The sequence below is a fragment of the Amia ocellicauda genome, chromosome 2, assembly GCF_036373705.1.
Source record: "Amia ocellicauda isolate fAmiCal2 chromosome 2, fAmiCal2.hap1, whole genome shotgun sequence".
NCBI lineage: Eukaryota > Metazoa > Chordata > Actinopteri > Amiiformes > Amiidae > Amia > Amia ocellicauda.
In genome coordinates, this window is record NC_089851.1 from 28,701,011 (window position 1) to 28,720,111 (window position 19,101).

The window sequence follows — 19,101 nt, forward strand, 5'->3', positions numbered from 1 at the left end:
TTCAGATTGCATCAAAGGACAGTTCCAAGTGTGAAGTTATTGCATGTTAGAACTGAAAAAATACAAAAAAATATTATGTAAAAAAAAGAGAGAGAGAGAGAACAGTAAACATAAGCTGTTAGCCGATGCAAACAAAACATTTTGTGTGCCATTTATTTAGGAACGTATGTTATGCACATCAGACACAAAAAGTAAAGAAACTGGAATCCATTGTGATCAAGCACAATTTAACCCTTGATTGTATTAATACAGGTGTTCCACTCCACTTGAAAAGCAATACTTCACATACAAAGAATGTTTGATTTGCTTTTTCGGTTGCTTTATTATACTGTAACAGAAACTGGAAACACATTTCATATATAGTTAATAAAACTATGCCTAATTAACAAAAGAAAAAACTGCATACATTCCCTTATGGAGTGTAAAAAACTGCACTCTCTCAATACTAGGGGTGTGCATAGTAAACATGTTCAGAGTACGTGCTGGTTCAGAGATGGAGTATCCCAGAGGTTTATGTTACATGTGGTGAAACATCTGCCATCCAAAACACAACACTATATGCTGTGTATAGTGTATACATTGTAAATTATTCTGTTTTAACCAGTGTAATTCATCATTAAAATGTGTGTGGTTTACCAGGGACACAGCATTTAATTTAATTTCTCATTGTAAACGGATCTCAGTTCTCTGAGATTTTCAATAATCTGAGTGCAGTGTAATAATTATACATTGTGCATTTATGTCTCTGTCTCTCTCTCTCTCTCTCTCTCTCTCTCTCTCCCTCTCCATGTTCTTACGTATTATGTTAAGAACATAAGTTGGGAATAGATTAAACAATAATAAACATTCCTTTCTGAAAATATTGTAGCAAGTATGAATTCTAAAAAAAGGAGAGATATGCTTACTAGGTTTGCAATATTTAATGATGTGATACATTTCAGTGCATGCCAGAACCTTTCGGTATTTGCAGTAAATGTTATGTACATGATTTAATTTTCACATTTATGTTGGGGTGGGGGGGAGGGGAATGAAGATCAAGAATTCTCACCTGAATATTTTTCATACACACAGATAAAGGACCATCTGGAGTACCTTTAAAGATGAAGGATGGCATGTCCATTCATATAATTCAGGTATTATATCTGAAGAATGGACAAATGAGATTTCATTGATTCAGAAGCTCTTAGGAAGCCATCTGTGGTGGAAAAGTAAGTATCACAAGTGTACACCAACATCTCAGATCTGTCTATTACCTTTGGATGTGTTTCGCACTCTCAAAATATATGTACAATTTATTTTGGTGTTTTATTTCTTCTTTACATACCAACAATTTAAAACATGTTTTATTTTAAGAATGACAGCAGATATTTTTCAATTGGAACAAACATCTAATAGCAGTAAGGTATAAGCACAAGTAAATTTAGAATAAAAAAAGAATCTACAATGCATTTGGTGAGTCATGAATACTAGTTCAAAGCTATAATATTTGTACATTTATTTCCTTACTTTATTTAATGTTCTAATATAGTGAGAAATAATAGAACCGGAGAGCACAAACATGATTAAATATAATTTGAAATAGCTACTTTCTGCATGAAATTAGAAACAGTTTGGTAGGCAATGCCAATATTTTGCATTCCAGTGTAATTTGATTTTAAATTGTAATTTCAATTTATATATGTTACTATCCTTAGAATAACAAGAGCATATTTAAGGTAATCCAGTATAATGCACCACACCTTTGAAACAAACCCATTTAATTCCTTCCATGTATTCCACAAACTGTTATGAACTGGGATGGTGATTGTTAAGGTACAACGCTTCAGTTGAAGCAACCCTTCGGATCCCAGTGAATCAGGCAGTCAGGCCAGTCAGCGTTTCAGCTACAGGGGAGACTGTTCAGCAGGAGACGAGCGCTCGGGAAGAAAAATGCACAGACACAGAAGTAGTCCGTTCGTTTATCTTCAGTTTATTTAAAGTTTCACACAGCCTTTATACAGTCTAACAAACAACTTCAGTGACAGTTACGGGGCAGTCCCGATACGTAGTTACACAACATAATAGTACTGATTCATTGGCTAATGCGTTTGGGAAAGAAAAAGTTTTGCAGTGTTCCCACAAGCAGGTGCGCATGTCATGCCTCGTGGGAATGTTATTGTCAGAGGATGTGTGTAACCCATAATATATTTGTGTTTTGGGAAGGGGAAAGTGTAGCACATACTGTACGAACAACATGTTTTGTGTCTGCCACAGCTGCAGGGATTACAAGCAGTTCTGCAAGCTATTTCAGCAGTGTGCATAAGACATAGATAATAAGTAAAGTTATGAATAACTCACAGTTCCTAACTAGTAACTTACTGGCAAGTTTCCTATATTTTCTAACAGTTATACAGTGGGTATATACAATACATAGGAGGCAATTTTACCCCAACAGTGATATTTTTTAGTTCCCCCAGTGGTTAAGAGATTCACTGACTTGACCTCACTGAGCAGGGGACAAATAAGGTCAGCTGAAGACAAGTTGAAGAGGGAGTTCATAAAACAAGGGCTCAGTTGGGGCTCTGATTTGAAGTCTTATGACAGTCGTCTGCCTTCACTGGCCACTAATGATGTCTAGGTCTAGTGTGGACTTAAACATGAATTATATAAATTAATCAGGAACCTGGAAACATTAACATCTTTCCAAATTCCCATCTTGCTTTACAAAGTATAATATTTCATATGCAACCAAACAATCTTAACTTCTATACAGATGTCAGGGTTGGACATCTAATAATACGTGAAAGTGGGTAAGTACAAAAACAAGCTTTTCTTTTTTTTAAGTTCTATGTTGGCAGGCAAGGGAGGGAATTTACTTTGTTACATTTTCAAGGTGAACTCTACCTTAAAACAAAATGAGATTGTCGAAAACACGTTTTTCTCTGATGCACTTTTTAAACATGGCACAAACACGTTACTGAGAAATGGTTACTGTCTGAGTACACTGGCAAGGGACTACTGCCCCTACTGTACATCTGAGATCATGGACATCTGAAAGATTGAAAGATTTGGAGAGGCTATCTTTCCCTTCTTTTGCTCAACTGAATATCCTTATTGCCCTGTTGAGCATAAAACATAATAGGGTTTCTTTACTCTGGGGTGCAGGGTGTGTCCTATAGGCTGGTTGAACTGATCTTGAATCCAGCCAGTGCAATTTCCTGGAGTTCCCAGGGGGTGGCTCACAATAGGCCGAGCACTGCCGAAGATGAAGTGGGTGGATGCCGGCTTGGGTACATTTAGTTCACTGCACACAAGTTACTCCTGTGGCTGCTGAGGCATCTGCAAATTCAGTGCGTTTGCCATTGCAACCGCATCAAATCCTCTGATTGGTATGGCAGATGCACTGTGGGTAATACGGACTTGCAATGCATAAAATAGTGCATGGCTGGCTAATACTGCATTTCAATACTTTATATCAGAGGATGCATGTATAATTCCTCCTGCAGCAGCACATGATTTGTAGTGATGAGCTGAGTTCAGTTCCTGGGTAATCCAAACCGAGCTAAAAAGTTTGAACAAATAATTGCATTCTACATGTAAAAATAAAATAAAATCATACATGCATACTGCACATACATAAACAACCTGCAAGATTCAAAATGCTGGCAGTTACTGTTGACTCTGTAATCTGACTCTTGCTATAGGAAAGCTTCAAACATGATTTATATATTATGCACAACAGGACTTCAGAATATGAAAAATAAACAAGAACATAGATTTTTGAATCTTCTAAGACAGGTACGTTATTGGTGATATTTAAAGGTTATTTGAAAGTGGCCATCATATTATTTTTCAGCACTATAATTATGGGGAAACAGAAGATAAAAACATGAACGCAGAACACACACCATACCCACTCTCATAAATAAACAATATACTTTGATTTTATGCAGTTTTGATCTATGTCATTGTAAATTGTTTGAAAAGGCTGTCTGATAATACATTTTACATGTTGGATTTAGAATGACAATATATAATGCATCAACAAACATCTGTTTTCATATTGTATATATTTCATATTTTTTATATGTATGAATCCTGATGTCCAGCATAACTGAAAATTGACAGTAGCTGTTTTGACTTTCCTTTTAATCTAATAAAACAAAACATACAGTAGTTATGTATATATATATATATATATATATATATATATATATATATATATATATATATATATATATATATATATATATATACACTCACCTAAAGGATTATTAGGAACACCTGTTCAATTTCTCATTAATGCAATTATCTAACCAACCAATCATATGGCAGTTGCTTCAATGCATTTAGGGGTGTGGTCCTGGTCAAGACAATCTCCTGAACTCCAAACTGAATGTCTGAATGGGAAAGAAAGGTGATTTAAGCAATTTTGAGCGTGGCATGGTTGTTGGTGCCAGACGGGCCGGTCTGAGTATTTCACAATCTGCTCAGTTACTGGGATTTTCACGCACAACCATTTCTAGGGTTTACAAAGAATGGTGTGAAAAGGGAAAAACATCCAGTATGCGGCAGTCCTGTGGGGGCGAAAATGCCTTGTTGATGCTAGAGGTCAGAGGAGAATGGGCCGACTAATTCAAGCTGATAGAAGAGCAACTTTGACTGAAATAACCACTCGTTACAACCGAGGTATGCAGCAAAGCATTTGTGAAGCCACAACACGTACAACCTTGAGGCGGATGGGCTACAACAGCAGAAGACCCCACCGGGTACCACTCATCTCCACTACAAATAGGAAAAAGAGGCTACAATTTGCACAAGCTCACCAAAATTGGACAGTTGAAGACTGGAAAAATGTTGCCTGGTCTGATGAGTCTCGATTTCTGTTGAGACATTCAGATGGTAGAGTCAGAGTTTGGCGTAAACAGAATGAGAACATGGATCCATCATGCCTTTTTACCACTGTGCAGGCTGGTGGTGGTGGTGTAATGGTGTGGGGGATGTTTTCTTGGCACACTTTAGGCCCCTTAGTGCCAATTGGGCATCGTTTAAATGCCACGGCCTACCTGAGCGTTGTTTCTGACCATGTCCATCCCTTTATGACCACCATGTACCCATCCTCTGATGGCTACTTCCAGCAGGATAAGGCACCATGTCACAAAGGTCGAATCATTTCAAATTGGTTTCTTGAACATGACAATGAGTTCACTGTACTAAACTGGCCCCCACAGTCACCAGATCTCAAACCAATAGAGCATCTTTGGGATGTGGTGGAACGGGAGCTTCGTGCCCTGGATGTGCATCCCACAAATCTCCATCAACTGCAAGATGCTATCCTATCAATATGGGCCAACATTTCTAAAGAATGCTTTCAGCACCTTGTTGAATCAATGCCACGTAGAATTAAGGCAGTTCTGAAGGCGAAAGGGGGTCAAACACAGCATTAGTATGGTGTTCCTAATAATCCTTTAGGTGAGTGTGTATATATATATATATATATATATTAAGTTAATTGCTAGTTCATAGATAGTCATCAATGTATTATTTAGTTGCAGCTGTGTTGTTAGTGGGTTGGGACCAACTACTATTGTCAGTAGATACCATTTATTACCATGTAAAAAGTATATCATTTCATATATATCAGTTGAAATCTTAGAAAAACAAACATACATATGAAACTATGAAATTGATTAATGTGCACAGACTCCAGATTTATGTTGCTGAAGTGATAATTCAAGAAAATGCAAGTGATTTTCATTATAGAAATACATAAAAATGTACTTCAGTTCATTGTTAAACTACTGATAATATAGTAGATAATATATCTGTCAAATATAGTATTCAGACCCCAATTTGCCATACTGTTACTATACTGTATATATCTATATGTATCTAACAAACTATCTATCATATATATATGATAGTGATCCCAGCCTCTGCACTAGAGTGAAGAACATTGAATTGTCCTGCTTCTTGCAAGGGCCGTTAGCCAAGAGACTCATTAATACCTTTGCAGTTTCTGTACTTCTGTAGATTCATTACAAAATAGGGAATAGTACATAAACAATGGAAGCAGTGCATTTGCTAAATCAATTTCACAAGCTTTAATAAAAGCACAGCAATTTCATTCAACTTACACTCATGTTTCCAAGCCATTGTTGAGTTTAATTAGTAAATCAGTTTACCACAAATTAAACATTTATTGAAATATATATATATATATATATATATATATATATATATATATATATATATGCCAAGGCTCTGTGGAATGTACATTTTTATATGTGAACTATTCATCAACAGGATAAGAAGGTCTTCTGAGTGTTTGGGTACGCAGTGTTTTGCCCAATATGATTGTTGATAAAGAAAACTGAATACCTAACATTTTCAAAGATTTAAACATTTGGTAAGAAAACAGACAAAACAATTAGAAAGCGCCTGTCTCGTCTTACCTCAGTTTCATCAACTACAGTTGTTAAGCTTAATCTCTTTTCAATAAACTCTCAAGAGATATAATTGACAATTGATGTATACATTAACAACATGAACTACATTTATATAGTTTATATTGTGAGAAATTTTCATAAACTGTTGAATTTAGAGATAACATATAATGGTGTAATAAATGATTGGTAAATAGTTTATAAAACAGTTAGGAACCATTAATAAGTCAATGTATAAATTATGATTATACAAAAACAAATGAAACAAAATAGTGTTTTGGCAGCTCCCAAAACACTATTTTGTTTAATTTGTTTTTGTATAATTGATAAACCATATCTTATAAAGGTTTATTGATAATTTATACATAGACTTATTAATGGTTCCTAACTATTTTATAAACAATTTACCGATGATTTATTAACGACACCATAATATATGTGTTACCGATTTGGACACCAAGGAGACAGATGTTATGTGCCCAAAAAACACTAAACCAGATAAATCACTATGCTGATAGTCTACTATGCAGGTGTAGTACACCACAGTCTTAACAAAACAAAAAGACAGCTTCCTAAAAGACTCCACAGGAAGCCCTTCTCTGGGTTTCAGCAGAGCTGTGTTGCAGTCTCTCAATCATTAAGCATAACATTTAATTCTCATTCCATTAAGTTTTCAGATGCATTTTTCAATCAAAAGAAATAAATTAAAACAAAGAAACAAACACACAAAAAAGGTTTGCTAGATGATTTTCTCCTTACATCTCTCTTGTCACAGAGCTTAGGTAGAAGCTCTTATACTGTGAAGCATCCCGAGAGGTGCAAATGAAGCCAGGTATTCCCAATCACCCATCAAGTAACATCTCCTGAACCCAGTGTAACCCAATGCAGAAAATCTTACAGGTGTGGGAATTTCTATACTCAATTGGCTGCAGTGTCGAGAATGCTGTCACATATACCCCCTATTTTATATATAAATATATGTGTATATGTGTGTTTCCTAAGCATTTTAAATCAGTTATGTCTTGATAAGAAAACTAACAAACAAAAAACAACAACATCCATATATAGTACTTATTCCTTTTGAATGGTGGTTCTTATAATGAATATAAGGGAGTAGGGTAAAAATGTTTACTTCCAAGAGCTGAAGTTTCCTTTTTTAGAAAGAAGGACAGTTAACAAAGGACATTTGCTAGTCCAAACACACAGTAAGAAGTCTCTTATGTCTTACTGACGTCTCTAAGAGGTCAGTTAATTTGGTATATTTGTTTTTTAATACAAGCTATGATGCAAGTAGGAACATCACAGATCCCAAATCAAATATCATTTAATGAGCAAACTGCTTTAAATAATAACTAATTACAACAGAGAATCTGCTGATACTTTGTAATCTCCTTGAGATTAAATTATCAATGCTAATTTATCTAGTTTATATTGTTTGATACTGGATGGATTTTACACTTTTAACTCTTTTTTATATCTCTTCTTAAAAATGTATATATATAATAAAATATAATAAACCAAATTGGAATCAGCATTTTCTTTATGAGTGGGTAATTCAAAATAAAAACATGACTTTTGAAGCCCAATTTTGAATGAAACCCAATTTTGTGTCCCCATTTAAAATATGAGTACTTTTAGTATGCCAGGGACATTTGCATACATGCACTTAAAAGTAGCAGTGGTAATGGCTTTTAACTTCAAGGTGACATCTATTATTGCAGTTAAATATTATTTCCTTTATTTAGTTTTGACACCATCAAAAAGCTTTGTTAGCATATAAGCATTGATAAAGTCAATGTATAATTTATCTTATCTGTATAATTTTGCTTTACTGCAGTTTTCACAATGCAAAATGTGTCCAGTCAAATGCTAGGCCCCACTTCTATCAAATATGTCCTACCTAGTAAAATTTACTTTACAGAGCCTCTTGAGAAGAGTCCATAAACCTTTTGCATTTTTATATATTGATGATAAAGTTTCATTTCACACTGTGACTCACATTTGTTATCTCAAAGCAGCTGAAATATGATATAAAATGTAATAAATTGGGTAATTATTATGCTAAATACTTCACAGCTTTGCATTCTTTTTAATGTCTATATTTGAACAAGGTCAATTTGACTTAGTTATACTTTTCATTGTAATATTAGTGAAATAAATAATAAGAAAATAAGGAGACTCAAAAAAAGTCTTAACATGAAGGAGGAAGGCAAACAAGGGATTCTTTCCTGGATAAACCTAAACTGCAGCTGCTTAGTTAAAAAATGTTACTTTGAAGAAGCAAGATTGAACCCAGTTAGAAAAATAATTGATGGCTACATTATTTTACTGTTATATAAAAGGTAAATATATATGTGTGTACTTACAGTAATAGATTACTTGGAATACTATTAATTCATGTTTCTTCTCTGTAGAAAATAATGAATAAAAACATCAAACTGTAGAAAAATGACTGGTAACCTGTTCAGCTATATTTGCAGGTGTTATTGAGCTTCTTAACAAACACTTCATACATATTTAGAAGCAAGGTAGCATTTCAAAATTAAAAATTAATTATGGTTTTAATAGATTTTTCCTTTAAACATATATTACCCAGAAGTAAAAAGTATTCTGCCATATGTTATTTTTACTTAAATCTTACCAGGGCTGGGATTAAATCAAACCTTTGAACCACTCGCTAATAAGACAATAAAAAAGTGTACCCAGTTGTGGCTTCATTTTAAGGGAGGTGCTACTTTCATAATAATAACTGCTATGATATACAGGTTTGTAGTTTTCTATTAGCAGGTGGGTCAATGATTTGATTTAATTCCCGCCCCAGAAAAGGAAAACTACACATAAACATTTGGCTTACTCAACAGTTTGTATCAGTGTCTGAAGAAAACATTAATAAATGAACGTGTCTCTGTGTAATTGGAATGTACATCACAAGACAACAGAGTCATGTGAAAATATTATAGAAGTCTACAGCTAATTGTCCAATTGCCAACATACAACCTGCACATGCATGTGATGTGTTTTCCTTATTGTTATAATTTGTACAATTTGTCCAATTATCAATCACATGTGCTATGATAACATTGAATACTGAGTCATCTATTTTTGGTAACATAATGAAACCTCAAAATAACATTATGACTTTCTTCAACAGTACATATTGATAGGTTGTGAATGCAAGAGAATACTACCCAAAGGAGCATTGTCAAAAATGATGCCTATAAGTCACTGCGCAGTCATTCAGACAGACCCCCCCCCCGCCACCTGCTTTAATTAGTACAACACACAGCGACTCAGACTCTTTTTCTGGAGCCTAAATGCTCATGTATGACCTCACAGTCTGCGTAGTATTCTCTTTCTCAGATAACCATATTTGCATTGTTATCTTTCTTGATGAGAATACTACTAAACGCTGATGGGGTAATGTATAACAAAGCCCCAAGGCCACAGCCTGCTTGAAGATTAGGCCTCAACTCAAGAGCAATAGAAAAGTGGGGCAGGAAACCAACTGGGACCCACACACCACCAGTCAACAATACCAGGAGCAGGGCTACCAGTCAGGCTCAACTGGAAAATCGACAAAATGAACATAAAACACCATCTGGGGTGCAGGGACGAGCAGGTACCTGCACACAGCCAATCAGAAAGAAGTCAGGACCACGAGGCCCTGCACGAGGCCCTGCTCAACTACAAACTAACAGTCTAACATACACTCACCTAAATGATTATTAGGAACACCATACTAATACTGTGTTTGACCCCCTTTTGCCTTCAGAACTGCCTTAATTCTACGTGGCGTTGATTCAACAAGGTGCTGAAAGCATTCTTTAGAAATGTTGGCCCATATTGATAGGATAGCATCTTGCAGTTGATGGAGATTTGTGGGATGCACATCCAGGGCACGAAGCTCCCGTTCCACCACATCCCAAAGATGCTCTATTGGGTTGAGATCTGGTGACTGTGGGGGCCAGTTTAGTACAGTGAACTCATTGTCATGTTCAAGAAACCAATTTGAAATGATTCGACCTTTGTGACATGGTGCATTATCCTGCTGGAAGTAGCCATCAGAGGATGGGTACATGGTGGTCATAAAGGGATGGACATGGTCAGAAACAATGCTCAGGTAGGCCGTGGCATTTAAACGATGCCCAATTGGCACTAAGGGGCCTAAAGTGTGCCAAGAAAACATCCCCCACACCATTACACCACCACCACCAGCCTGCACAGTGGTAACAAGGCATGATGGATCCATGTTCTCATTCTGTTTACGCCAAATTCTGACTCTACCATCTGAATGTCTCAACAGAAATCGAGACTCATCAGACCAGGCAACATTTTTCCAGTCTTCAACTGTCCAATTTTGGTGAGCTTGTGCAAATTGTAGCCTCTTTTTCCTATTTGTAGTGGAGATGAGTGGTACCCGGTGGGGTCTTCTGCTGTTGTAGCCCATCCGCCTCAAGGTTGTACGTGTTGTGGCTTCACAAATGCTTTGCTGCATACCTCGGTTGTAACGAGTGGTTATTTCAGTCAAAGTTGCCCTTCTATCAGCTTGAATCAGTCGGCCCATTCTGCTCTGACCTCTAGCATCAACAAGGCATTTTCGCCCACAGGACTGCCGCATACTGGATGTTTTTCCCTTTTCACACCATTCTTTGTAAACCCTAGAAATGGCTGTGCGTGAAAATCCCAGTAACTGAGCACATTGTGAAATACTCAGACCGGCCCGTCTGGCACCAACAACCATGCCACGCTCAAAATTGCTTAAATCACCTTTCTTTCCCATTCAGACATTCAGTTTGGAGTTCAGGAGATTGTCTTGACCAGGACCACACCCCTAAATGCATTGAAGCAACTGCCATGTGATTGGTTGGTTAGATAATTGCATTAATGAGAAATTGAACAGGTGTTCCTAATAATCCTTTAGGTGAGTGTATAATAATAATGTTCAAGGTTGGGACCAAACTCACGACATTATGAATTATACAGTTCCATATTTCTGTAACTTCTGATGAACCATTGTATTTGCCGGTTTGGTATTGCGGACCATCTCTATAGGAAGTATACAGCTAACATATAAACACAAACATTAAAATATACACTGCATGTAAAACACACCTCCACTCCTACAAAGAAAAGAAAAAAGTATTTATCAATAACAATGCAATTGCAATACAAACCACTTTTGTTTTCCTAAGTTTTTTTATTTATATTTTTCTGAATTTGTTAATATGGTTTTGAGATATTTGTGATATATGATGCACGCAGGGAGGAATATTCTACAAACTGGTACCAAATGTGCTGTGGACCAGTGATTAGGAACCACTGCAATAAAAAAATCTATTTTAATTGTAGGTGATTTGTGTAACATCTAAATGTTCTTATTAAGGTTTGGAAAGTTTGCTGAACTTTCCAAAATAAGATTATGAAGTTGGGTAATTTTATATAACTTTTATAAAACACATATTTATTTAGGCATTGCCCCTTTTACAATTCTTGTTGAGTAACATTCCACAAATGTCATAGCTTTGTAGAGAATAGTTCTATAGATAGACTTAATAATTTGTATAATCTAAAAATGGTTAAATATAAAATAAATGCCCAACATTGGTAATAATGGTAAGTAAATATGTAATAATAATTAAAAAAATATTAAGTTTGTCTAGAGACATCAGTGAAAAAACTAAATAACTATAAAACACATTTTATGCAAATTCACCCTGCTTTTATTTACTCCCTTGTTTACTTACTAATTCATTTATTTTACATATCTATATAGGAAATAAATACCCACTAGGAAACATCTCATTAGCATGGCTGTCATGTTATCTACCACAGAGAGAATAATAATACATTTTAATCAGAATAAAAACGTTTTGAAAAATAGGTAGATGCTGGTTCAACCTTATTTTTTAAGGTTTTAAAACATACTCTGAATAATTTATGTAACTGTCATTCAAATTAATTTAAGGTAACATTCACGTATTGCATACATAATATAAATAGAAAGCATGGCACCATAAACATGTTAGTAGTCAATTAGCTGCTGGCTAATCTTAAGAGGTGGTCTCTGTTGTTTGTCAATTAAGTTATCATTCTTTCATATATGATCATTTGAAAAGTTTGACAAAATCACATGTATTACTGGTAGTATTTCTGTCTGAACAATTGATTTCTCATTTCAACATGTGCTCAGTACCTGTAGATACATCTAGTCGCTCAAGTCGCCGCAGCTAAGTATCGCTTTTTCTCTCGCGTTTCCTCGTTCAGTTAAGAGTTACATTGATTGTCTACGTGGTTTGTTGTTTAGCTACGACTTGTATATCTTGCACCTGTTTGGTAGGAAGAGCAGCGACTGTGTGTTAGTGAATTTAGCAAGTTAATTAGCGCACTCGACACGCCCTGTCTGCAATCAGAAGCGGTACTAACGTTAATAATGCCTATGCAAAATGAATGAATTGCGTGGAAAAACTGCGACATGCCGGAGAGTTGGAGAGTTACGGAGAAACAGAAGGACGGACGGCCGCTCCGCCCAGCACAGAGGTGAGGATTGATCCGAAGTGCGTGTGTAGTGCACTGTATTGTTTGCTTTCGCGATGGAAATGCATTGTATTGGATGGGGACGTGTTATTTTTGTAATTGGAAGCTGTTTCGTGTTACATTAGATCGATGGGTATTGTGCGTGTAGCTGTGTAGCGACGTCATAACGTTTTGTTCGAGCCGGTTATGAATTGCCCATGTTGTACAGCGGTGCAGTGACCTGTATTCTTGGGCAGGTATAGTCTCAAGTCTCATGCATTGCCCCAAACATGTTTGTGCCCACCCCCCTCTGGCTCCTGCTTTTGCCGGCAGCGGCAGTATCTGCCACCGCATTGTTTTATGTGACAAATCTCATGCATTGTCGTTTTGAAAACATCGCTAAGATTTAAACGGACTACTTTCTTGATTATTTCACCGACTGGAAATAATCTGACCGGTCGGAAGTGACGTCAACCCACGTGGAAACACACACCGTAATCGCATGCGCCCCATAACAAACGATTACAAAGGTTAATGTATGAGGTACAGCAATGCCCATTACTGTATCATTGTACATTAAAAGACAAACAAATCCATTAAAAAGACAATGCGTGGGTGAACATCACAGCAGCTTTACTTTAATGACAGCTGTCCGTAAAATATACAGTATTCATAAATAATATGCATAATTAAATGTGATTTTTATTTTACATATTAACTTTATTATTCACTTTATGATTTAAATAATTCAAGTGTATATGAGAAAAGGTCCCAAAATCTTGTCCATGGTGATGTTTACACTTTATATAAAACAAAAGTTTTTAAGATGGCATGGGTTGATTTTGTAGCTGCACTCTCACTTATTGGTATTTATAGCCCAGATGAAGACACAGTAGTGTTTGACACAGTGGCGTTGTTATTCAATACAATGAAACTTTTGTAATGCAAGAGTCCTGTACCTAATAAGTGAGAGTGAGGCTACAAAATCAATTGTCAATTATATATTTTTGCCCTATTTGGGCCAACACCAAATGGGAGTGAAGTCGCTGCAGTGCATGGATGCTTTTAAGTTATATTCACATATACAGCTCTGGAAAAAAAATAAGAGACAACTTAACATTGATTTCTGTACTTGGAGTGGTCTCAATTTTTTACAGAGCTGTATATATATATATATATATATATAGTAACATCCTGAGGAGTTGAGATTCAAACCCAGTCTCCTGCACCGCAGTGCAATAGATTACATTATAACAAATCTGATTACTACAGGGGTACATATTTTATACTGTTTATTTATTTTTGTGTTTTATTATACAACTCCTTGGGATGTGTATGTGTGAACAGTGAGTTTGCCAAGGAAACTCAAAATAGGCTATTATATAAATCCCCCAATGTTACCCTTAGTTAATATTGAATACAAATGAAAGTAATTTCCAGATATTTGCCTAAATAACATTTATTTTTGTTGTACGTGGTTTTCTTCAAGATAAAATTGAGGAACCATAAAAATAAAATACCTTGATAATTCATGGAAAATTAAATGTTGGATTAAAACATCAAATGAATCTCTGGCGTGTCTCTTCATAAGGCTCACACACAAACACATGCACAGTCACATTATTACTAAAATCACAATTTACTTTTACTTTTGGTACTTAAGTAATCTTGAGTAGCTACTTTTTTACTTTTACTCAAGTACTGTTTGAATTAGGGATTCACCGTATGGTTGGCAACTGAAATTAGTCGGCTGAAAATAGCAAAAAAAAAACACTTTCGTATAAGTGGATGCACCGAATACATTTTACCGAACAATGACGTTTTTGATGACACGATCAAATAGCAGCCAGCTATTACTGTTTATTTTGTATTCGCTGTAACAAGCGCACAGTTCTGATTCCGAACATAGACCGGCAGTCTGAGTGTGGTATGTAGAGGAAAAGCCAATCGTTTAGTCAAATAGATTGTATAAATTAGCTAGATAGATAGGTCTTATACATTTTGTATTTCGCTGTTGTGACCGGAAAACATTGCCACAAAGATACTAATGTTAAGGCATTTTCATTGCAGCTCACATTGCTAATCTGGCAATTGAATGAAAATGTATAAAATATGAAAAAGAAAAACATATTGTTCGGTCAATTACAGGTGTAATTGCAAACTATTCCTATATAAAACAAATAGTCACAACCTTTATAGTTAATTTGAAATTGTGACAATACAAAGTCATGATAATGTTGGGAAACAATAATACAAGTGTCTGATAGGAGGTGCGTGAGAGTTGACAGGTCTGCTGTTATTATGCCATTCTCATAATGTATTTTTACATAGATATTTATTTAACAAAGTTGTTGTGTTAGATAAGTATTCATCAATTGCATCAATTACAACATATTAATTTGTGTTGAAACGATTTGCGATAGAGACATGCATGTTTTACTGCGTAGCAGATATTCTGCTGAAGAGAAACATGCGGTTTGTGTATCACGTCTTTGCTGGCATGCATGGTACTGAGCAATGGAAAGGATGTTATCATTCCTAGAGATTATATATTTTTTACCCAACCACAGACCATGACTCTATGAATATATAGCCAATCCAATGAAATCCTTTTAATGACGTGCAGAAACCCAGAGAAGGGAGTAGCACTGAAGAGGAAGAGGAGTATGAAGAGCAATAATGTGTCACCATATAACACCCCTTCTCATGTGTTAGTTTAGTGTGTTTATACAGATCCCCATTAGCTGCCATGTTATTGCATATGTGATTGATTAATCACTAGTAAGTGTTATTCAATAGAATGCAATGATTTGGTCAAAGACCTTATAACACTTGCAAGCAGAAACAGTGTGGGAGCATGTTTTTCCTATCCAGCTCCTTTTCCTTCATACACACCTGTCTAGTCTATACTATACAATATGGTGATTGATTAATTACCTGAATAAATGCCACGTTTTAACATGTTCTCCACACATTTATGCACCCTCAGTCAGTTATAGGCCTAATATAGGCTATTCAAGAAATGGGGCTCAAAGATGGCCAAATACAAATATTTTTATTTTACTTTTTATTTTACTATTTATTTTAAGTTATATTGTGCTTTCTTGGGATAATGTCTGCTGGAATGTTAAAAATAATGTTCAGTGTTAAATAAATATTTTTAAATTGTAGTTTTGTAATTGATTTTGTCTTAATAGTAAAAAGCACATTTAGACTATTTAATTTATGCAATGGTGAAAAAATTGGCAAAAAAAAATTTAAAAAAAATGCAAAAAAACATGTTCGGTATTCGGCCTTCGGCCAAGTGTTTCATTATATTCGGTTTCGGCTTCGGCCAAGAATTTTCATTTCGGTGCATCCCTAGTTTGAATGGGAGACTTTTTACTTTTACTGGAGTAAGTTTGTGATAGAATATTTTTACTTTTACTCAAGTATGACTTATGACTACTTTTTACACCTCTGTATAAAATATATCACTGTGAAACATTACTTGATGCATTACGTTGTTACAGGTGAACATTAACAAAGTCTGTGTTTTGAATAACTATGGAAAATGAAATCTAAAAGTAAAAAGCCCTCTGTAAAAATGCCTTTATTAACCTAGGCAAGTACAACTATTCTAAAACCTTAATCCAATCAAGAAAGAAGAAGAAAGTCAAAGACAATAAAGCAATGAGGAAAACAATGAGTGCTAAAATCTTTTACTAAAATCAAGCTCAAATACTATTTCCTATTAATATATATCCTAAAAGAAACCAAAGCAAAAGTCCTTGCTTAATGCATTCTCTTTGTTGCAGGTCAGACTCAAGTCAAGGATAGTATCTTTTTTTCTTCTATAATTCACAATCCCTTTGTAGTGCCGTATCCTGTCACACGACTCCTTGCTTCCCCAGCGCATGCCAGGATCCCCTTCTTTGATGCAGACCAGGATGAGGACCTCAAGACCATTGCCACTGGAAACAAGCTGCCAACAGGATCTGCAGGTAAGCGCTAAACTCATTACTGTCCCAGGCAAAAACTGGGGTTGCAGCTCATGCTCTCTCTGGTCTGCATACAGTATAACTTAATAACTCTGAAAAGGGAAAAGGAAAATTAATGATTTCCCATTATAGTTGGCATTACATTAATGTGTCTTTACATCAGGGCATTCACATCAAAGGGACATAGATACATCCCCAGTTGCTGATGGTAATGAGATCTGATCTATATAGAGTTTATGTCTGAATGTTAAAGACTAGTGGAAGGGTGTCTTGATCTGCAAGTTTATGTATTGCCGTAGATACAGTCGAAAGCGGAAGTTGACACTCTGGCCAAAAACAAAGCTCCTTTGCTACAAACCATTTGTATAATGATAATTTATATTCATACAAAACAGAGAATCATTTATGATTGCACATGTACATGTTTTGTCAGTGTAAAGCCAATATAAATACTTTCCTATATTTTTTAGATTAAGGATTGTTAATTTTACAGGACAGTGCAAAGGTCGCTTTCCATAGGAATTTAGAAAATCACCATACACTTTGGAATTGTCTGCCATGAAAAGGGGACTAGAGCATTCACTAAAATGATTGGTTTATTATGGACTCATGTGTTATTAGGAGTGTGTAAGTAAAGTATCAGAGTGGGAATTCTTGAAGGGATTCATTTTCAAATTCATTTTTTGCAAGTTCTGCAGCAATTCTAGCTGTGCCATTACTTTGTTTACTGTAGCACAATACTCAATTCTCGGGAATTAGATAGTAATAACATGATAATTAAGGGATTGTGCATGTGTTGTGTAACACAATTGTAAACATTTCAATCATGTCTGCACTTAATTCTTGTAAAACATTCTCAGTGAGTTTACTGAGAATAAATTCAGAATAAACTAAGTTTTACAGCAGCATAGCTTTCAGTTTCTGGGAATTACATTGATGTTCACCCGAGACAATGTAATGGTCAAGTGATCAGAGTACACCTCTGATTTGTATGAAAGTTGCAGACAAACATGCACCTCCTTTACAATAGTCTGACTTACAATATGCAGCTTTGTTGAAAATGTATTTTGTGAGAGCTGCACAGAATAATCTAACCATCAATCAAAACATCAGAAACGCACTATTTTGGGAAACCTCTGAAATCATACAGATATAAATTGACCAATTGACAGTACTAAACAACAGTACATATGTAAATCATGCAATTGCTGGAACTGCCAGAATAACAGAGAAACCAGAAATGGTTCAAATGACTGGCTTAGAGGTTCTGCTGGTTAAAGAAATCTGGCTACACAGATGCCTGAGACCAGGATTTTCCAAAGAACAACATGTAATTGACTTGAGCACTGCTAGTGCTTGGTGGACTTGATGTTGGCCAGGGCTTCCTTGGCCTGCTGTCCAACAGTGATCCCCATGTACTTTCAGTATCATTACAAGATTAGTCCTCCTTATAAGGTTTTAGCTCTCCTGTGGGCTTGCAGTATTATAAGAAGCCATATTTTAACATACTCAATATTCTAGTCCATATTAATATATGATATCTTGTATTCATCACATTAAAGAAGAATAGTGACACTCTTGGTACTTGTCTTAATAATCCCCAAATTTTCCCAACAGCATTGTATGAATAGTGTTACTGGAATATTCATTATCCACTATGATGTTTGAGTTACTGTAATTATGCAATGTTTTAGCAAATAAAACTATAGTGCACATTGTTTATAACCCAAGGTAGCATAACAAATACAACACAAATGTATAAACAGAAGGCAGTTATGCTAAACTATTGAGTTTCTAGTGTTGCTTGTCATCTGTAATTGGAATACAAAGTTGACCTTAAGAGCAATACAGTATACTGAGGGCATTCCCTTGGAAGAACAGTGGGTCTTATTTATTTTATATACAGTATATACAGTATATTTATTACAACTGAGCTTTGGGAACTGTTGCAATTCATAATAAAATGCAATCAAATATAATATTAAATAAATATGTTGCATTGTTGGGCACAAATCAAGAAATAACTCAGAAAATGAGACAATGGATGGTTACTCCATAAACAAGCTGTTAAATCTAGCACTTTTTTTCCAGAATTTCTATTATTCAACTGCAAGAAAGCAGCATTGTTTATAAGTGCATTTATGACCCCATCCCACATTACTAAACATATGGAAAGGATGCCC